Source organism: Zalophus californianus, chromosome X (assembly GCF_009762305.2).
Source record: "Zalophus californianus isolate mZalCal1 chromosome X, mZalCal1.pri.v2, whole genome shotgun sequence".
NCBI lineage: Eukaryota > Metazoa > Chordata > Mammalia > Carnivora > Otariidae > Zalophus > Zalophus californianus.
Window position 1 is genome coordinate 35,299,508 of NC_045612.1, and position 24,132 is coordinate 35,323,639.

The window sequence follows — 24,132 nt, forward strand, 5'->3', positions numbered from 1 at the left end:
AGGGGTGGAGTGCAAAATCTGAACTTTTAAGTCCACTACTGTGGGGGACGCGCCTGGATTAAAGGTGCTCAGGTGGCAAAGAGGGCCAGAATCTCAGGAGTGACGGGGTGGTCTGAGGATACCCTGGGCTGCGGGAAGAACAGGAGGTGCCAAAGTGCTGTGCTCTTCCCAAGCATAGGAGTCATGGAGCTGGCAAAGGCAGCAGGTCTTGGTGCTGGTTTTCAGCTATAAACTGTGAACCGCCATGTGGTCGCGCAACCACTTTCGTGGGATGGCCAGGCAAACATGGCGACACCCTTCCCTGAGGAACAGTGTGGGTCCATGCCTTGGGCATCCCTGAAATTTGGAGTTTTGAAACTCGGTCATGCACCTGAGATAAAAAGGCTTCCACAAGGGCAAGGTGAACACAGGGTTCAGACGAAAACCAGGGAAACAAATAGGGTAATTGATTGTTTTTCTGCAAGGACTCACTGAAGGGTGGAGTGTGCAAACTTTCAGCTCAGGGGCTAGAGAGCAGGGCACAGCCATTTTCATCCTGCCCATCAGTGCTGAAAGCCTTCAGGGAGCAAAACAACGCTACCTAGTGGAGGACCGAGTGACATACACCAAGCCCCACCTCCCTGCCCCCAGAGAAGCATTTCCACTGAAACAAGTCGGCCTGAGAATCAGTGCAGCAGGCCCCTCCCCCAGAGGACCAACACAAACAACTTGCTTGCACCAAGTCTCCTGATCAGAGTACTACAAAGCTTCAGCTCTAGGAGAAATAGGATCTAGCATCCAAATCGGCAAAGAAGAATTCAAACTTTCATTATTTGTAGACAGCATGATACTCAAAGTAGAAAACACGAAAGACTCCACAAAAAAATTTTTATTATTAATTTTTTAAAAATTTACATATATACTTTTCATATTTTTTTAATTTTTTGCCTTATTTTATTTTATTTCTTTGAGCTCTATAATCTTTTAACAAGCAGACCAAACCACATCCAGTATCCAGGGGTTTTTTTTGGTTTTCCTGTTTTGTGTTTTTGTTTTTCTTGTTTTTTGGGGTTTTTTTTCTTTGCTTTTCACTTTTTTTGGAGGTTTTTTTTTTTCTTTGTTTTTGTTTTTGTTGTTGTTTTTTTCTCTTTCTTCTTTTCTTTTCTGGACAAAATGACCAAACAGAGAAATTCACCCCAAAAGAAAGACACAAGGTAGAACTCACAGCCAGGGATTTAATCAATACAGACATAAGTAAGATATCTGAACTAGAATTTAAAACAGTGATTATAAGGATACTAGCTGGGCTTGAGAAAAGCATAGAAGATACTAGAGAATCCTTTACTGCAGAGACAAAAGAACTAAAATCTAGTCAGGCCAAAATTAAAAATGCTATTACCAAGATGCAAACACAAATGGAGGCCATAAAAAAGAGGATGGACAAAGCAGAGAAGTGAAGCAGTGATATAGAAGATAAAATTATGGAAAATAAGCAGAAAAGAAGAAGGAAAAAAGGTAATGGACCACAAAGGTAGACTTAGAGAACTCAGCAATTTATTAAAACATTTGTATCATTGGAGTCCCAGAAGATGAAGAGAGAGATAAAGGGGCAGAAGGTTTCTTTGAACAAATTATAGTTGAAAACTTCCCTAATCTGGGGAAGGATACAGACATCAAAAATCCAAGAAGCACAGAGAACTCCCATTAAATTCAGCAAAAACTGGCCATCGCCAATGTGTAACATAGTCAAATTCACAAAATACACAGACAAGGAAAGAATCCTGAAAGCAGCAAGGAAAAAAAAAGTCCTTAACACACAATGGAAGACAGATCAGGTTCACAGTGGATCTGTACACAGAAATTTGCAGTCCAGAAAGGAGTGGAAAGAAATATTCAATGTGCTGAAGGGGAAAAATATACAGCCAAGAATTATTTATCCAGCAAGGCTGTCATTCCATGAGATAAAGAGTTTTCCAGACAAACAAAATGAAAGGAGATCATGACCACTAATCTAGCCCTGCAAAAAATTGTAAGGGGGATTTTTTTGAGTGGAGAAAAAAAGACCAAAGCAACAAAGACTAGAAAAGACTAGAGGATATCACCAGAAACACTAACTCTACATGTAACACAATGGCACAAATTTCATATCTCTCAAAAATCACCCTGAAGATAAATGGACTAAATGTGCCAATCAGAAGACATAGGGTATCAGAATGGATTAAAAAAAAAAAAGATCCATCATATGCTGCCTATAAGAGACTCATTTTAGATTTAAGGACACCTGCAGATTGAAAGTGAGCTGATGGAGAACCATCTACCATGCTAATGGACATCAAAAGAAAGCCAGAGTAACTGTACTTATATCAGACAAACTAGATTTTTAAAACAAAGACTATAACAAGAGATGAAGAAGGGCATTATATCATAATTAAGGGGTCTATTCATCAAGAAGATCTAACAATTTTAAGTGTTTATGCCCCCAACTTGGGAGCACACAGATAATATAAATCAATTAATGACAAACACAAAGAAACTCATTGATGATAATACAATAATAGTAGGGGACTTTAACACCCCACTTAGAGCAATGGACAGATCATCTAAGCAGAAAATCAACAAGGAAACAATGGCTTTGAATGACACACTGGACCAGATCGACTTAACAGATATATTCAGAACATTTCATCTTAAAGCTTAAGAATACACATTCTTCTCGAGTGCACACAAGCATTCTCCAGAATAAATCAAATACTGGGTCACAAATCAGTCCTCAACAAGTACAAAAAGATAAGATTATGCCATGCATATTTTCAGACCACAGTGCTATGAAACTGGCAGTCAACCGCAAGAAAAAATTTGAAAATATCTCAAATACCTGGAGGTTAAAGAACATTCCACTAAAGAATGAATAGGTTGACCAAGAAATTAAAGAATTTTAAAAATACATGGAAACAAATGAAAATGAAAGCATGACAGTGCAAAATCTTTGGGATGCAGCAAAGGGGGTCCTAAGAGGGAAGTACACTGCAGTACAGGCCTACCTCAAGAAGCAAGAAAAGTCTCAAATATACAACAAAACTTACACTTAGAGGAGCTATAAAAGGAATGGTAAATAAAGGCTAAAGCCAGCACAAGGGAAATAATAAAGATTAGAGCAGAAATAAACAATATAGAAACAAACAAATAAATAAACAAACAGAACCAGTAGAATGGATTAATGAAACTAAGAGCTGATTCTTCAAAAGAATTAATAAAATTGATAACCCCCTAGCCAGACTTATCAAAAAGAAAAGAGGAAGAACCCAATAAAATCACAAATGAGAGAGGAGAGTTCACAACCAACCCCACAGAAATACAAACAATTATAAGAGAAAATTATGAAAAACTATATGCCAAAAATTTGGACAATCTGGAACAAATGCATAAATTCCTAGAAACTTACAAACTACCAAAACTGAAACAGGAAGAAAGAGAAAATTTGAACAGACCCATAACCAGCAAAGAAATTGAATCAGTCATCAAAAATCTCCCAAAAAACAAAAGTCCAGGGCCAGATGGCTTCCCAGGGGAACTCTACCAGACATTTAAAGAAGAGTTAATACCTATTCTTCCCAAACTGTTCCCAAAAATAGAAATGGAAGGAAAACTTCCAAACTCATTCTATGAAGCCAGCATGACCTTGATTCCAAAACCAGACAAAGACCCCACTAAAAAGGAGAATTGCAGACCAATGTCCCTAATGAACAGGGATGCGAAAATTCTCAATAAAATAGTAGCAAATTGAATTCAATGGTACATTAAAAGAATTATTCACCATGATCAAGCAGGATTTATTCCTGGGCTGCAGAAGAGGTTCAATATTCACAAAAAAATCAACTTGATACACCATATTAATAAAAGAAAGGATAAGAACCATATGATCCTTTCAATAGTGACAGAAAAAGCATTTGACAAAATAGGACATCCATTCTTGATTAAAAACCCTCAACAAAATAGGGATAGAGGGAACATACCTCAACTTCATATTACCCACAGGTAATATCCTCAATGGGGAAAAACTGAGAGCTTTTCCTCTGTAGTCAGGAATACAACAGGGACGTCCACTCTCAGCATTGTTATTTAACAATACTAGAACTCCTAGCCTCAGCAATCAGATAACAAAAAGAAATAAGAGGCATCCAAATCGGCAAAGAAGAATTCAAACTTTCATTATTTGTAGACAGCATGATACTCAAAGTAGAAAACACGAAAGACTCCACAAAAAAATTGCGAGAGCTCACATGTGAATTCAGCAAAGTATCGGGATATAAAATCAATGTACAGAAACTTGTTGGATTTCTATACAACAATAACGAAGCAGCAGAAAAAGAAATCAAGGAATTGGTCCCATTTGCAATTGCACCAAAAACAATAAGATACCTAGGAACAAATCTAACTACAGAAATAATAGATCTATACTCTGAAAACTATGCAACACTGATGAAAGAAATTGAAGAAGACACAAAGAAATGGAAAAACTTTCCATGGTCATAGATTGGAAGAACAAATATTGTTAAAATATCTATGCTACCCAAAGCAATCTACACATTTAATGAAATCCCCATCAAAACACCACCAGCATTTTTCAAAGAGCTAGAACAAATAATCCTAAAATTTGTATGGAACCACAAAAGACTCTGAATGGCCAAAACAATTCTGAAAAAGAAAAAACTGGTGGCATCACGATTCCGGATTTCAAGCTATATTAAATAGCTGTAATCATCAAGACAATATGGTACTAGAGCAAAAACAGACACATAGATCAATGGAACAGAATAGATAACCCAGAAATGGACCCACAACTATATGGTCAACTAATCTTCAACAAAGCAAGAAAGAATATCCAATGGAAAAAAGACAGTCTCTTCAACAAATGGTGTTGAGAAAACTGAACAGCGACATGCAGAAGAATGAAACTGGACCACTTTCTTACATCATACACAAAAATAAAATCAAAATGGATGAAAGACCTAAATGTGAGACAGGAAACCATCAAAATCCTAGGGGAGAACAGAGGCAGTAACCTCTCTGACCTCAGCCATTCTAGATACACTAGACACATCACCACAGGCAAGGAAAACAAAAGCAAAAATGAACTATTGGGACTTTATTAAGGTAAAGAGCTTTTGCACAGCAAAGAAAATAATCAACAAAACTAAAAGGCAGTCTACAGAACGGGAGAAGATATTTGCAAATGACATATTTGATAAAGGGTTAGTATCCAAAATCTACATAGAACTTATAAAACTCAACACCCCAAAAACAAATAACCCAGTTAAGAAATGGGCAGAAGACATAAATAGACATTTTTCCACAGAAGACGTCCAGATGGTTAACAGACACATGAAAAGATGTTCAACATCTCTCATCATCAGGGAAATATAAATCAAAACCACAATGAGATACCATCTCACACCTCTCAGGATGGCTATTATCAAAAAGACAAGAAATAATAAGTGTTGGCGAGGATATGGAGAAAGGGTATCCCTCCTGTCCTGTTGGTAGGAATGAAAACTGGTGCAGACACTCTGGAGAACAGTGTGGAGGTTCCTCAAAATGTTAAAAATAGAGCTATCCTACAATTCAGCAGTTGCACTACTAGGTATTTAACCAAAGGATACAAAAATACAGATTTGAATGGATACATGTACCCTGACGTTTATGTTTATAGCAGCATTATCAACAATAACCAAACTATAGAAAGCCTAACTGTCCATTGATTGATGAATAGATAAAGAAAAAGTGACACACACACACACACACACACACACACACACACACACACACACACACACACACTGGAACATTACTCAGCCATAAAAAAGGTATGAAATCTTGTCATTTGCAATGACATGTATGGAGCTAGAGTGTATTATGTTGTGAAATAAGTCAGAGAAAGACAAATACCAGATGAACTCACTCATATGTGGAATTTAAGAAAGAAGACAGTTGAACATATGGGAAGGGGGAAAAGAAAAAAAGGAGAGAGGGAAACAAGCCATAGGAGACTCTTTTAACAGTAGAGAACAAACTGAGGGTCGATGGAGGGAAGTGGGTGGGGCATGGGCTAGATGGGTATTAAGGAGGGCACTTGTTATGATGAGCACTGGGTGTTGTATGTAAGTGATGAATCACTGAATTCTACTTCTGAAACCAATATTGCACTGTATGTTAACTACCTAAAATTTAAATTAAAAAAAGACATGATTGTTTACATAGAAATCCCTAAGAAATATACATGAAATGATCATGTGAATTGAAAATCTTAAAGAAATTACAATACAGCTACTAGAACTTATAATTTAATTTAGCAAGATCACAGGATACAAGGTCAATATACCCGCTATTGAACTTAAGGATCTTTGTTCTTTGAAAGACTTATTGAAGAAAATAAAATGTCAAGCCATGGATTTGGAGAAAATGTTTGCAGACTTATCTCTGACAAAGGCTTGTAAGTGGAATATATAAAGAAAATATTTTTTATTGAAGTATAATTAACATACAGTGTTATATTATCTTCAGGGGTACAGTTTAATGAGTCAACAATTCAGTGTTCATCAATATAAGTATATTCTTGATCTCCTTTATCTATTTCGCCCATCTCTCCACCTACATCCCCTCTGGCAACCACCAGCTTGTTATGTGTATTTAAGAGTCTCTTTTTAGTTTGTCTCCTTTTTGTTTTAAGAGAAATAAACTGAAAGGAATCTATTCAAAGCCCCCCCCCCCCACTGCACCTCCAGCCAAACTTACAGACAAAACTCACAGGGGTCTGCACTTGGCCCTAACTCTGTTTTTCTAGGTCACAGTGCCCTCCGTTCTCAGAAAGTGGACCCCAACTACAAAACATATTCTCTAGCCTCACCACAACTCACATCCCAGACAAGCCCTGGACAGAGCCCCTCAAAAAACATGCCATCTCCTGCTCTACCTGGTCAAGAGTTGACCCCTTCCATACCCCCTCCCCTCATGGGCACAGCTGCAACCCTCTCACATCCTTCAAAACCCCTTAAAAAGCCCAGCCTGACAGAAACTCAGGGCCGACATCTCTCTTGATGTCTGGCCCCTCTCCTCCCTTGGAGAATGAATAAACTCTGTCCTGTTTGTTGCTCTACTCTTTGTGCAATTCTTTGCTGCCTGAGTCACCAGCCACCCTATCATCAACCAATTAAAAATTGGCAAACTATTTTAATAGATACTTCAGCCAAGAAGATATATGAATAGCTAATGTGTACCTTCAGACACCACCACTAGGCCTCCAGGAAATATAAATTAACAGCATCATGTTAAATTACTACACAGGCACTAGAATGGCTAAAATTTAAGACTGACAAAACTTAGCATTGACAAAGATGTGAAGGAACTAGTAGAGGAATTGTGAAATGGTAAAATCTCACTAGATAAAACTTTGGTAGTTCTTTATGAAGTTAAATGTACATTTACTATATAATTCAGCAATCCCATTCCTAGGTATTTACTCAAGAGAAATAAATACATAAATCCACAAAAGACTTACATGTGAATTAAGACTGCATTATTCACAGCTGCATTATTCATAATACCCAAACATTTGAAACAACCTCCATGTCCATCAACTGGTGAATAGATTTTTAAAAATAGAATAAATCTGTGCTATTGACATCTACTCAACAATAACAAGGAATGAACCACTAATACATGGAACAGTAAGAAGTGAATCTTAAAAACATTCTGAGGAAAAAACACATATCCATTTGCATGGAATTGTATAGAAGGCAAAAATATAATATCAGAAAGCATATTAGTATATTAGCTCTTACCTGGGGCTGTGGCTTTGGGGATGAGATTTAATACAAACAGGAATGATGTCATTTTATGGTATGATGGTAATATTCTATATTTTGATTTGAGTCATTGGTCATTATATGGTTGTATACAACTGTATCCTTAAAAATATTGTAATTTATTTTATAATTTGTTTATGTAGGTTATGCCTCCATAAAGATGAGTGAAAAAAGCAGTCAAGATGATGAAAACATAATAATGAAGAGATAAAAATTATTAGTGACTTGATATAACAAATAAGCAAAGAAAATATAACATAATTTGGTCCTTAAAGAAGGAAACAAAAAAAATGAAATAGAAATGATATTCAAAACTATAATCAAAGAAAGCTTTTCCATGAATAAAAAGATATGAATCTACATACTTAAAGGACTTATTTAAGTGATACCTGGGTTGCCTACACTAGGATATCCTAATAAAGCTACTAAAACTGTCATTCAGTTTTAAAGGCTATAGAAAAACAGTTTCATCACTGAAGTATTCAGATAATATTGCATTCATTCATGCATCTTTTCAGATAAATCTAGTAGAAGACTAGCTTTATCCAATCAAAATATGGCTGGGGATACTTAGGCAAAAAAACTAATTGTGACTATTGAATATTTTCAATTACACAAGTAAGGCTATAAAGTGGAAAGAAGGATGGAAGTTTAACATGTATGTGTTCTATGTTCTGATAGGTAGAAATAACATCTAAAAATGGGAAGAGATAAGAGAGATAAATGAAAATAGATAAATCTCATGAATTGTTACAAAAGTAACACATGGGAGTCAAAGGGTCTTATTTATATTTATTTATTAGATTTATTTTAGAGAGAGAGAGTGGGAGCAGGGGCAGAGGGAGAGAATCTTCAAACAGACTCCCCACTGAGTGTGGAGCCTGATGCGGGGATTGATCTCACAACCCATGAGATCATGACCTGAGCTGAAACCAAGAGCTGGATGCTTACCCAACTGAGTCACTCAGGCACCTCTCAAAGGGTCTTATTTAAAGATTATTTTAAAATGTCAGAAGCCAAATTTAAAAAGGGTATACCCTTGGGGCGCCTGGGTGGCTCAGTCATTAAGCGTCTGCCTTCAGCTCAGGTCATGTTCCCAGGGTCCCGGGATTGAGCCCCACATTGGGCTCTCAGCTCAGCAGGAAGCCTCTTTCTCCCTCTCCCACTACTCCCCCTGCTTGTGTTCCCTCTCTCTCTGTGTCTCTCTGTGTCAAATAAATAAATAAAATCTTAAAAAAAAGGGTATACCCTTTATATTATAGGATGTGTTTGATTAAACATAACTATGTGAGAAAAAAATATATATATAGTAAATAGTATATATATATATAACCCCTAGATAGTAAAAGAGACAAGGAAAACAGACCACATAGAGAAGAGATCTAGAAAATACAAAATAATACAAATTAACACAACATAAATTGTAGGAAATAATTGATACCAAAATAATTTTATTTATATAATGATAAAAGGACAACTCCTGTATTAAAAAAAGAATTTGAGATTGGCTCATAAAGCAAAACTGACACTTGACTAGTTAAAAGACACATCTAGGGCGCCTGGGTGGCTCAGTTGGTTAAGTGACTGCCTTCAGCTCAGGTCATGATCCCGGAGTCCCGGGATCGAGTCCCACATTGGGCTCCCGGCTCAGCAGGGAGTCTGCTCCTCCCTCTGACCCTCTTCCCTCTCGTGCTCTCTAGCTCTCATTCTCTCTCTCTCAAATAAATAAATAAAATCTTAAAAAAAAGACACATTTAAATCAAAATAATTTAGAAAAGCAAAAATGATGAACAAACACATACAACAGAAATGCAGGATGTAAATAGGTGTTACCATCCTGATATTATAAAAAAATGAATGCAGCCCCAAATACATTAAATTATGAATTATGAAGTTTCTGGCTCTGGCTTTTAGGAACAGGATCTATTTCTGGCTCTGTGTGGCCCCAGAGATTATTGCTTCTAATTTTTCTGTTATTTCTTCCAAAGCCTCAGGTAGTTCCCTCATATACCTGTGATTATCAATATTCTACCAGAAGGAGACTCTATGCAGATCTCTGGAATTTTCTCTTTTTATAGTTCTCTCTTCTCCAGAATCTGTCCTGAGAATCCAACTGCCTCACACTCCCTGGCTCTCAGTTCCATCTTATCAATACAAAGAGGCTGTCAGGCTACATGTGAATTCGTCTGCCAATGTGCTGTGACCTCAAAACTCTCTCTACGAACTAAGCTGGAGCAATCTAAAAGCTCCCTGTGCTCATTTGCTATCTCTCAGTGTCACTACCTCCCACTCCCTGGAGCCCAATACCTTGAATACCATCATTTCATGTATTTCATTGATTTTTAAAAACTATTTCAGGTGGGGGAGGGGCAGATCTAATGTCATGAAGGTACTTTTAAAATAATTTTAATTTATAAAATGTGACTGTTTTATATATTCAAATATTAAAACGAATAAAAAAATAGGGGAAAAAAAGCCAAGACTTAAAATTAAATGCACACAGAGATAAATGAAAACAACTATATAAAATTGATAATCACAGGAGCTTCCTAATGTGACCATATTTGGTATATTTCACAAAAACAGGGTTTGCCAGCTAAATATTTAATAAGTGCAGGGGAAAAGATAACTAGGCTTTTTAACTGTGACACAGATTTGCCATATTCTTTGTGGAGGCTGAAGACGCTAGATGACCATGAAACAGAAATGGGGATTAAGTAGAAAGAAGCAAGGATGTACATTTTTACCTTTTTAGATGATATGGCCCAGTTGAACTTGACAAAAGATTTAAAAGGGAGTGACACGTTGGTGGAAAAGGCAGACTGGTGGGAGTTCATCAACCTGTTAAAGAACATACTGACCATAGATGCTGAGAATCACTAGGATTGAAACCCTAAACCACCCTTCTGTCACCATGACACACCTACTTGATTTTTCCCATAATACACAAATGAAATCATATTTTCAGATCATGGAGGTTTGCAAACATTGGGTGAATATGTATGACACTGTGAATCCAAGCCAAACCGCCTTCATCATGCATATTGCCTGATGACATCCACCAACTAGAGTATGACCTTCAACAACCACCTGAACACTGTCCACAACCAGGCTCCCACCTCTACCAGAGCCACTATTTCCTAATCCAAACCTGAAGTCTCCTAAACTACCAATCTACACTCTACCAGTCCTCAGAGGCATCCATGGCTGCAGTGGCCCAGCAGAGCATGCCCCTGTACACAGTAGCAGCCCAGATCTATGCCCAGCCTGACTCCTAGCAAGCTCTCATCATGTGTCCACCCAGATTCTTATGATTCCAAGGGTCTCCCTCTAAGCATGCTGGCAATCTCATATGAATGAAGAATGCAGTTACCATTGTCACTCAAGCCCCAGCAGTTCAGTATCTTCAGATCCAACCAGGCCTAGTTGCCCAGGAGGCCTGGCCAAGTAGGACCCAGAAAATCTTGTTTTCTCTAGCATGGCAGCAGCTGACTGGAGCAGCCACCCACATGGCAGTGCAGCATGTGATTGTGATTCCTGAGACCATGGCAGGTATCCAGCAGTTGGCCAACTGGAGGAACATGAATACTCAATCCCATCATGCAGCAGTCTGTGCTACTGACTACTCATGTGACCCTTCCAACAGCCCAGTCCTTAAATATGGGTGTGACCCATGTGGTACGGCAGCAGCCAACCAGCACCACCTCCTCTCAGAAGAGTAAGTCCCACCAGTCCTCTGTGAGACCTGTCTCCACCTGTGAGGTCTCCTCTTTTCAGGCCTTCAGCTCCCCTCAGAGGTCCAAGAGTAACAAGAACACACATCCCTGCTGCACCCTGGTGCAGAGCAGCCCAGCCTGCATCTCTTCCATCACATGTAGGTGGAGTGATAGGGGCCTCCAGCACCACCAGGAAGGGACAATGGCAAACAATTATCATTCCTGACAACCCCAGCCCCCAGGTCAGTCTCCAGGAAGGAACAGGATGGGGCATATGCTGTGTGCTGCCAGTTCATATAGAATGAGAGTTATCCAGGGATCTGGGCCACTTTCCATCATCAGACATGACATGACAATTTCTCTCCCCTGGCCCCTACATTTTGCTATGTCCTAGAGTCCTAAAGCAGTTTCAGGGGAAGGTCCTACAGATTTGCCATGATTATTCAAACCCAGAATATTGTGAATCACTTTGGTCTTAAACCTAGTTATAGGCCCTAAATATCTGGGGGATTTGATACCATAAAAATCAGGCTCACAATACCAGTGTATTTCAACCCCTGTATGCTTAAAACTCCCTGCCCTGGTCTACTAAATTTATTCCCAGTTGGTCAGGATATTTCTCTAACATCTCCTTGGCTCTCTAAGAATTTGAAGTAATTGTCGAACTTATCAGAAATTTGCCTGTGTCTGACCTAACAGAGTGTCACTAAATCTCTAGAACTAGATGGCATTTCCTAGAACTTTCAGAGGAATGCCAAAGCAAAATTATTATTCCTGACCCCCAGTACGTGTCACTGTCAGTTTCCAGAGCAAATGGATGGTCAGCAACTCCAACTTGTGAGGACTCCAGAGCATGATGGGGCACACTGGGAGTGAGCAAATTAAAGGGGAGAGAAAGAATGACAAACATTCACAAAGTGTTTTTTTTTTTCCACAAAGTGTTTTCATTTGCACTATTTTGTGTATCATTTGACAGGGCATGCAAAGCAAGTAGTTCTAATGCCATTTGATAGATAAGGAAACTGAGGCCCAGAAAAGGTAAGTGATTCACCCAAATTGATAAAGGTTTTAAGTGGCAGAACTGGGATTCGGGTTGCCTGCTACTGAAGAAATGGTGAGCTTAATTATTGACAAAAATAACTGATTTCTCTTCAGTCATTAATTCAACACATATAAATTCTATCCTGCCCCTCCTCTGATCATCACCATGCCCACACACATGGTTGCAACCACTGTATGCAAGGCATCAGGTCAAGGCTGTGGAATGTCCAGAGTATGTTCACAGAGCCATGACTGAGTGCTATAGCTCTAACAGCAAAAAGGGCAGAAGACAGTTCTTCTAATTCTTTGAGAAGATTTTTCAAAATGAGGAGGCAAGACAGAACCAGCAGCCTGCTTTTTCTCAGTGATTTCCTTTTTTTAATTTATTTATTCATTTGAGACACAGAGATACAGAGAGAGAGAGAGCATGAGCAGGGGGAGAGGCAGAGGGAGAGGGAGAAGCAGGCTCCCTGCTGAGCCAGGAGCCGGATGCAGGGCTCGATCCCAGGACCCTGGGATCATGATCTGAGCTGAAGGCAGACACTTAACCATCTGAGCCACCCAGGCGCCCCACAGTGAGTTCCTTTTGAGCAAGGGGGCTCTGTGGGCATGGCTAATCTGTGGGCATGATTAATCTAAAGACAGAAAACAAGCCAAACATATTTTTCTGGGTCACCCAAGATTAAGTAGTAGATCCAGTCTTATTTTATTTTTTTTTAATTCCAGTATAGTTAACATACAGTGTTGTGTTAGTTTCAGGTGTACAATATAGGTGTATAATTCAGGTGTACAATTGATTCAGCAGTTCCGTATTTCACCCAGTGCTCATCACGACATCATCTATTTCACCCATCTCCTCACCCCCAACCCCTCTGGTAACAATCAGTTTGTTCTCTATAGTTAAGGGTCTGTTTCTTAGCTTATCTCTCCTCTCTTTTTTTTTTCCCTTGTTCTTTGTTTTATTTCTTAAACTCTATCTATGAGTGAAATCATATGGTATTTGTCTTTCTTTGACTGGCTTATTTCACTTAGCATTATACTCTCCGTTCTATCCATGTCATTGCAAATGGCAAGATTTCATTCTTTCATTATGCCTGAATACTATTTCATTGTATATGTATACCACATCTTCTTTATCTATTCATCTATAGAAGACCACTTGGGCAGCATCCATAATTTGGTAATTGCAAATAATACTGCTATAAACAAAGGGACGCATGTATCCCTTTGAATTAGTTTTTGGGTTTTGTGTGTGTGTGTGTGTGTAGTTTTTAGGTAAAAATCCAGTAGTGCAATTACTAGATCATATGGTAGTTTTATTTTTACTTTTTGAGGAACATCCATACTGTTTTCCAAAGTAGCTGCACCAGCTTGCATTCCCACCAACAATGCATGACAGTTCCTTTCCCTCTACAACCTCACTAACACTAGTTATTTCTTGTGTTTTGGATTTTAGCCATTCTGACAGGTATAAGGTGATATCTCATTGGAATTTTAATTTACATTTTCCTGATGATGAGTGATGCTGAGCATCTTTTCGTGTGTCTGTTGGCTGAATGTCTGTCCATGTCTTCTGCCCATTTTTAATCAGATTATTTGTTTGTTGGGTGTTGACTTGTATCAATTCTTTATACATTTTGGATACTAACCTTTTATCAGGTATGTCATTTGCAAACATCTTCTCCCATTTAGTAGGTTGCCTTTTAGTTTTGTTGATTGTTTTCTTCACTGTGTAGGAGCTTTTTATTTTGATGTAGTCCCAATAGTTTGTCTTTGCTTTTGTTTCCCTTGCCTCAGGAGACATATCTTTAAAAAATGTTGCTATGGTTGATGTCAGAGACACTACTGTTTGTGTTCTCTTCTTGGATTTTTATGGTTTCATGTCTTACATTGAAGTCTTTAATCCATTTTTAATTTATTTTTATGTGTGGTATAACAAAGTGGTCCAGTTTCATTCTTTTGCCTGTGGCTGTCCCGTATTCCCAACACCATTTATTGAAGGGACTGTCTGTTTTCCATTGGATATTCTTTCTTGCTTTGTTGAAGATTAGTTTACAATACCATTGTGGGTTTATTTCTGGGTTTTCTATTCTGCCCCATTGATCTATGTGCCTATTTTTGTGCCAGTACCAAACTGTTTTGGTCACCATAGCTTTATAATGTAACTTGAAGTCTGGAACTGTGATGCCTCTCACTTTGCTTTTCTTTTTCAAGGTTGCTTTGGCTGTTCAAGGTCTTTTGTGGTTCCATAAAAACTTTTGGATTGTTTGTTCTAGCTCTGTGGAAAAAGCTGGTGGTATTTCGATAGGGACTGCATTAAATGTGTAGATAGCTTTGGGTAGTACAGACATGTTAACAATATTTGTTCTTCCAGTTCATAAGCATGAAACATCTTTCCATTTCTTTGTGTTGTCTTTGATTTATCCATCAATGTTTTATAGTTTTCAGAGTGCAAGTCTTTCACCTCTTTGGTTAGATTTATTCCTAGGTATCTGATTATTTTTGGTGCAATTGCAAATGGGATTGTTTTCTTAATTTCTCTTTCTGATGCTTTATTATTAATGCCTAGAAATGAGGCAGAAATCAATGTGTAGAACTTACTTTAAATATTTATAAATGATTTTGATTAGAGGAGCATTTGACTATCTATATGTGCTGAATAATCCATCTCTCCTTCTTGAAATTACCTTGGACAAATTAAAAAAAACTGATAACCACAGAGAAAACAATAAATCTGTCAACTTTTGAAAAGTCTTCTCTGTAAACTCATAAAAGGGTATATTCTAAACACTAAAGTAACTAATTCTAAGCACCAAAATAACTAAAGAAATCCTGGGGACTTCCAGGGAAGATTGAAGAATAGGAGGAGGCTGGGCTCACCTTGTCCCACAGATACAACTAGATAACACCTATATCAGTGCAAATAACCTAGAAAACAACCCAAAGACTGCCAGAACAGATTCTCCAGAGTAAGTGTAGAGGAGAGGCCACATTGAGGAGGGAAGAAAGGGAAGAGACATGGATGGGAGCCAAATGGACACACAGAACTGCCTGCAAGAGGTAGGGATGCAGCAGTCACAGAGAAAGGAGAGGAGCAGACCCATGCCAGGCATCCCAGGCATAAAGGATCCACATTGTGAAGATGAATCCCCATAATATTTGGCTTTGAAAACCAGAGGGGCCTGGCTTCAAGAGATCTTACAATTAGTGGGGCTTAACCCCAGGAACTTTAGAAATCAGTGTGCTCTACTTGGGAGAGCTAGAGAGCAATAGGAAACTAAGTCCCCACCCTTAAAGAGACAGCACAACAAACAGTCCCACTGAGATACAGCAGGGCAGCAGTTTGAAAAATGCCTGGGGTGTGCAGGAAGGAGATTTATTTACTAATCTCAGAGGTTATGCTGGAGGGGCAGGGATCTTTAGGAGAACTCTCCAAGACCAAAGGAGCTGGTGGGCACCATTTCCCTCCCTGATCCCCTAGCCTAAATATAGCAACATCTGCTGTGACCCATGCAGTGTGAACACCTTCCACTTAGCTTGTTAACAGTGCACCCTGCCCTCACGTGCTTATGTGCATCCACATCCTTCAACCCCAACAGCCTGGGCAGTTTTTTCAGGTGGCTGCCGGTCCCCTCCTGCAGTGGACCAGCATGGGCCTGCTGGCACTGTGCACCCTGACTGAATTCTCAGGTGAATCCCCATCCACCAACACACCCTTGGGAGAAGTCATCCAAAGCTGTGCTGCAAGTCTGTGCTGCAAGGTAATAGGCAAGCAGCCCCAAAAGGGGCCAGTACCACTCCAAAGTGACTCCTGCTCAGGGGAGAGGGGAAGATAACCACACAAACCAGTCTGAATATGGCCCCAGCAGTGGGCTGGGGCAGACATCTGGTTGGACTGTGTCAGTCCTACCCACCAATGAAAGCTTCTCGGGGACAATATAAGAAGAGTGTCCTGCAGTTTGGTGTTACCACAGCTCTGGCAAATGCCTGGTCTGACTCAATCCAGTGTGGCTCTAAACTGGCCCATTAACAACACAGGGACCGAACCCTGCCCACAACAGGCAAAGAGAGCCATTGCAGATGACTGAACTGAAGGCAAACACAGCTCAGTCACAAAAATAGGATGCATGCAACACACATAGGAGACAGCACTGAAATGCCAGTTTCTGATGAACAAGGGACATTGCACTGCAGGGACTGTAGGACCTCTTCTTCATAGGGTCACTGCTTTCAACATCATAAGACATAGCTGACTTTCCTAACACATAGAAACATATACAGTTAGACAAAATGAGGAGACAGAAGAATATGACCCAAATGAAAGAACAGGGCAAAATCACACCAAGAGAGGTAAACAAAATGGAGATAAGTAATATGCCTGACAAACAATTCAAAGTAATGGTAATAAAGATAATCACTGGACTTGAGAAAAGAGTGGAGGACCTTAGTGAGATCCTCAACAAAGAGATAGGAAAGAATCAATTTGAGAGGAACAACTCAATAAATGAAATTAAAAATATACTAAAGGGAATAAATAGTAGACTAGAGAAAGCAGAAGAATGGATCAGTGACCTGAATGAGAGTAATGGAAAGGAATCAAGCTGAACACAAGAAAGAAAAAAGAATAATTAAAAATGAAAATAGATTAAGGAAACTCAGTGACAATATCAAGCATAATAACATTTGCTTTATAAGAATCTAAGAAGAGAAAGAAAAGAGGAGAAAAATTACTTGAAGAAATAATGCTGAAAACCTGCTGAATCTGGGAAAGGAAAGAGAAATCTTGACCCAGGAGGCACAGAGAGCCCCAACAAAATCATCCTAAGGAGGTCTACACCAAGTCACATGGTAATTAAAATGGCAAAAAGTTGTGATAAAGAGAAAATTTTATTTTTTAAGATTTATTTATTTATTTTAGAGAGACAGAGCATAAGTGGGAGGGGCAGAGAGGGAGGGAGGATAATCTCAAGCAGACCACACTGAGCATGGAGCCAAATATGGGGCTTGAACTCACGACCATGAGACCACGACCCAACTGACTGTGCCACCCAGATACCCCTTTAAAGAGAGAATTTTAAAAGTAGCAAGTAAAAAAGAAAAAAATAAATAAAGGCAGCAAGGGGGAAATAAAAGTTACAGTCCAGGGAAACCCCACAAGGCTATCAGCTGATTTTTCAGCAGAAACTTTACAGACCAGAAGAGAGTGGCTTGATATATTCAAAGTGCTGGAAGGAAAAAAAAACTGTAACCAAGAATACTCTAGCCAGCTGCAGGCTATCATTCAGAATAGAAGGAGAGATAAAGAATTTCCCAAACAAAAACTAGAGGAATTCATCACACTAAAACAGCCTTACAAGAAATGTGAAATGGGACTCTGTGAGTAGAAAGATCATAAGAAGGAGTAAGAAAAGTAGGAAGCACAAAAGCACTAAATTAAGTATTATCTATAAAAATCACTCAAGGGAGTCACAAAATAAATGGATGTAAAACATGACACCATATACCTAAAACATGAGGGTGAGAGAAGTAAAAATTTAGTGCTTCTAGAATGGGTTCAAATTTAATTAACCATCAACTTAATATAGACTGCTATATACATAGGATGATATATACTTAATAGTAACCACAAATCAAAAACCAGTAATAGATATGCAAAAAATAAAGATAAAGGAATCCAAGTATATGACTAAAGAAAGCCAGCACCATGAGAGAAGAGAGCAAGATAAGAAAGGGACAAAGAACTATGAAAACAGCCACAGAAAAAGTAACAAAATGATAATAAGGACATACCTATCAATAATTACTTTGAATGTAAATGGACTAAACACTCCAATTAAAAGACATAGGGTGACAGATTAAAAAGCAAGATCCATCTATATGCTGCCTATGAGAGACTCACTTCAGACCTAAGGACACATGCTGATCGAAAGTGAAAGGATGGGAAAGCATTTATAATGCAAATGGAAGTGAAAGAAAGCGGGATTAGCAATACTTATATTGGACAAAATAGACTTAAAGACTCTAACAGGAAACATAGAAGGGCACAAAATAATTATAAAGGGAATAATCCAAGAAGATATAATAATTATAAATATTTATGCACCCAATATGGGAGCTCTCAAATACACAAAGTCACTAAGAACAAACATAAAGGAAGTAATCCATAGTAATACAATAATAGTCGAGGAATTTAACATTCCACTTACATCAATGGATAGATCATTGAAACAAAATCAGCAAGAAAACAGTGGCTTTGAATGACACATTGGACCAAATGGATCTAACAGATGCATTCAGAACATACCACCCCAAAACAGCAGAATATGCATTCTTTTCAAGTGCACATGGAACATTCTCCAGAATAGACACACGTTAGACCACAAAACCAATATTAACTAATTGAAAAAGACTGAAGTCATACTGTGCATCTTTTCTGACCATGACACTATGAAACTAGAAGTCAACCACAAGAAAGTCTGGAAAGACCACAAATACATGGAGGTTTAATAACATGCTACTAAACAATGAATAGGTCAACCAGGAAAATTAAGGAGGAAATAAAAAATCCATGGAGACAAATGGTAATGAAAACACAATGATCCAAACTTTTGGGATGCAGCAAAAGCTGTTGTAAGAGGAAAGCTTAGAACAATACAGGCCTACCTCAAGAAGAAGGAAAAAACTTTCAAATAAGCAACCTAACCTTACATGTAAAGGAGCTAAAAAAAAAAAAAAAAAGCAAACAAAACCCAAAATCAGTAGAATTAAGGACATGGTAAAGTTTAGAGCAGAAATAAAGAAAATAGAAACTAAAACAATAGAGAGAACAGATCAATGAAACCAGGAGCTGGTTCTTTGAAAAGATAAACAAAATTGATAAACTTTAGCCACAATCATGGGGAGGGGACTCAAACAAAATCAGAGATGAAAGAGGAGAAGTAACAACTGACATTATAGAAATATAAAGGACTATTAGAGAATATTATGAAAAATTATATGCCAACAAAGTGGGTTACCTAGAATAAATGGATAAATTCCTACAAATATATAACCTACCAAAATTGAAGCAGGTAGAAATAGAAAATTTAAACAGACCAATTACCAGCAACAAAATTGAATCAATAATCAAGAAACTACCAACAAACAAAAGTCCAGGACCAGAGGGCTTGACAGACAAATTCTAGCAAACATTTAAAGAATGTTAAACATTTAAATAATACTTATTCTTCTCAAACTATTCCAAAAAGTAGAAAAGGAAGCAAAGCTTTCAAATTCATTCTATGAGACCAGCACTACCCTCATACCAAAACAAGATAAAGACACTGCACAAAAAGAGAACTCTAGGCCAATATCTCTGATGAACACAGATGTGAAAAACCTCAACAAAATATTAGCAAAATGAATCCAACGATACATTAAAAAAAATCACTCACCACAATCAAGTGGGATTTACACCTCAGTTACAAGGGTGGTTCAGGATTTGTAAATCAGTCAATGTGATACATCACATCAACAAGAGAAGGATAAAAACCATATGATCATTTCAAAGATGCAGAAAATTACGTTGACGAAGTATAACATCCATTCATGATAAAAACCCTCAACAAAATAGGTTTAGAGGGAACATAACTCAGTATAATAAAGGTCATATATGGAAAAACTATAGCTAACATCATACTTACTTATGAAAAACTGAGAATTTTTCCTTTAAGGTCAGGAACTGGACAAAGATGTTACCAATTTTACTTAACATAGTACTGGAATTCCTGGTCACAGCAATCAGACAAGAAAAAGGAATAAAGGCATCCAAATTTGTAAGAAAGAAATATAACTTTCACTATCTGCAGATGACATGATACCATATATAGAAAACTCTTAAGACTTCACCAAAAAAACTACTAGAACTGATAAATGAATTCAGTAAGGTCACAGGATACAAAATCAATATTCAGAAATCTGCTGCATTTCTATACACTAATGATGAAGCAGCAGAAAGAGAAAGTAAGAAAACAATCCCATTTGCAATTGCACCAAAAATAACAAAACACCTAGGAATAAACTTAACCAAGGAGGTAAAAGACTTGTAGTCTGAAAATTATAAAACACTGATGAAAGAAATTGAAGATGACACACACAAATGGAAAGATATTTCATTCTTATGGATTAGAAGAATAAGTATTATTAAGGTAGTCATACTACCCAAAGTAATCTACAGGTTTAAAGCAATTCCTATAAAAATACCAACAGCATTTTTCACAGAGATAGAACAAATAATCCCAAAATTTGTATGGAATTACAAAAGACCCCAAATAGCCATACCAATCTTGAAAAAGAACAAAAATGGTGGTATCACAATCCCAGATTTCAAGATATATTGCAAAGCTGTAGTAATTAAAACAATATGGTACTGGCACAAAATAGACATATAAACCAATGGAACAGAATAGACATCCCAGAAATAAACCCAGGATTATATGGTCAATTAATCTTTGACAAAGGAGGTAACAGTATACAATGGGTAAAAGATGGTCTTTTCAACAAATGATGTTGGAAAACTGGACAGTTACATGCAAAAGAATGAAACTGGGCCACTTTCTTACACCATACTTAAAAATAAACTCAAAATGGATTAAAGACCTAAATGTGAGACCTGAAACCATAAAAATCCTAAAAGACAGTACAGGCAGTAATTTCTGTGACATCAGCCATAGCAACATTTTTCTAACTACGTCTCCCTAGGCAAGGGAAAAAAAAGCAAAAGTAAACTGGGACTACATCAAAATAAAAAAGCTTCTTCACAGTGAAGGAAACAATCAACAAAACTAAAAGACAACCTACTGAATGTGAAGATATATTTATAAATGACATATCTGATAAAAGCTTAGTATCTAAAATATATAAATAACTTGTATAATTCAACATCAAAAATACTAAATAACCCAATTAAAAAATTGGCAGAAGACATATTTCTCCAAAGGGGACATGACGAAGGTCAACAGACATATGAAAAGATGCTCAATATCACTCATCATCACGGAAATGCAAATCTAAATGACAATGAGATGTCACTTCACACCGTCAGAATGGTGTGACATCTGAAAATGACATCAAAATCTAAAACACAAGAAACAAGTGTGGGTGAGGATGTGGAGAAAAAGGAACCCTCATGCACAGTTGTTGGGAATGCAAACTAGTGCAATCACTGTAGAAAACATTATGGAGGTTCTTCAAAAAAATTAAAAATAGAACTACCTTATAAACCAGTAATTCCCCTACTGGGTATTTATCCAAAGAATATGATAACACTAATTTGAAAAGATATATGCACCCTGATATTTATTACAGCATTGTTTACAATAGCCACATTATGGAAACTCAAGTGTCTGTCCATAAATGTATGTATAAAGATGATGCAGTATATATACACAATGTAATATTTCCAGAAAAAAGAATGAAATATTGTCATTTGAAGCAACATGGATTGATCTAGAGGGTATAATCCTAATGGAAATTTGTCAAGTCAGAAAAAGAATATCCCATAGGATTTCATTCTATGTGGAATTTAAGAAACAAGCAAAGAAAAAAAAAAGAGAAAAACCAAAAAACAGTCTTACCTATAGAGAACAAACTGATGGTTTCCACAGGGGAGGTGAGTGGGGGATGGGTAAAATAGGTGAAGGGGATTAAAAGTACATGTATCATAATAAGTACTGAGTAATATATAGAATTACCGCATCACTATATTGTATATCGGAAACTACTTTAACACTGTATATTAATTATATTGGAATTAAAATAATAAATAAATCAAATAGAAATCTTGGATATTTTATTAGCTTTATTGTTAGTATCAGTATTGGAGAATAATTTTTCAAGTAAGAAAATATATTTAAGTTGTTGTGAACCAGGGTTCTCACAGTATGAGAGGGGAGATACAATAACAATATGGAACTCTTTTCTACTTATACAGAGAAAAATATAGTTTATAAAAGTCATATATTTAACAAAAGAAGACAACCATCAAGTCTACATTCTGTGTTATTTTCATTCTACTTTAATTTTTCTATATTGACTTTTTTATATTCTTTATATTTTGTACTTGTACAGATTCAATAATTTCAAAGATTCCACTTGATTCAATTATTTATAATTATTATTATTTTTAGATGCTCAAATGATCACAAGCTAGCCAGTTGAAGGCATTATTTTTTTAAGTAGGCTCCATGCCCAGTGTGGAGTCCAAACCGGGGCGTGAACCAATGACCCTGAGATCAAGACCTGAACTGAGATCAAGAGCTGGACATTTAACTGACTGAGCCACCCAGGCATCCCAAGTTCAAGGCATGTTAATCTGGGTCCTTTGCACTAACCTAGACACTTAAATCACTCTTGCTTTCTAAAATACATTAGACCTGCAGGACCATATTTGATTTTTCATTACTCAAGAGAGAATCAGCAACTTACTTCATTCCTTTTAGTGGAAAACTGCATTTGGAACCAAAATTTGGTCAGTTACTTACAGGTGAGATGTTTCCAGACATGCACTGGTGGTGGGCAAGGTGAGAACATTGCAGGCTACTGACATGGCAGAGATGGAAAATAAGTGATTTTTAAGGTTATGAGTTGCTATTGATTTCTCAATTTAAATCTAATGTTATCTTGTGCCTTCAAGTTTTCTTCCTATATAAAAAATAAATTATTTCCTTCATAACTTAGCTGTTTGGATTTTCAGCCCTTCATCTAATCTATAATCATATCCCATTTTTGTTAAAAGTCCTTGCTATAGACTGTGTCCCCCCAAAATTCACATGTTGAAATCTAATCTCCAATGTGGTAGTGGTATTTTGAGGTAGCATCTGGGAATTGATTAGGTTTTGAGAGTGGAGCTGTCATGATTAGCATTGTCATGAAAGCCTGAGAGAGTTCCCTCATGCTTTTTGCCGTGTGAGAACACAGCAAGAAGACACCTGTCTACAATGCAGGAAGTTAGCTGGCTTTCACCAGACACTGAATGTTCCAGTACCTTGATCTTGGACTTCTCAGCCTCCAGGACTAAAAGAAATAATTTTTTGTTGTTGATAAGCCACTGAATATATGGTACTTGTTGTAGCAGCCCAAATGGACTAAGACAGTCTTTTGGCTCATCAATCACTTTTTTCTAATCACTTTATTGACTCTTATTTTAGATATAACACTATATCCCTATATTATATTGGCTTTCTAACAGACCTTCATTTTCCATTTTACTTTGTATGACTTTATAACAACAACAACAACAACAACACCTGCATTGTTAATTGTATCAGGTAGGGTTCCAACAGAGAACAGCCATAGTCAAGGAGGGAATTAAGGAGAATTTAATAAAGAGATTATTTACACAGACATGGGCAAGTTTTAAAGGGAACCAACTAGAGATGGTACTGTATCCTGTGGTGGCAACAGAAGAAAGCTTTTACAACTCCTAGAACAGAAAGAAAAAGAAGAGACTATAAATAGCAAAATTCAGAGAAAGAGAGAAAGAACTATAACTTATG

At 37.4% G+C, this 24,132-nt stretch overlaps 1 pseudogene; it reads left to right on the forward strand.

Annotated features, from left to right (window-relative positions):
- Window positions 1-285: 285 nt before the first annotated feature.
- LOC113930478 lies at window positions 286-11,862 on the forward strand (annotated as a pseudogene).
- Window positions 11,863-24,132: the final 12,270 nt, after the last annotated feature.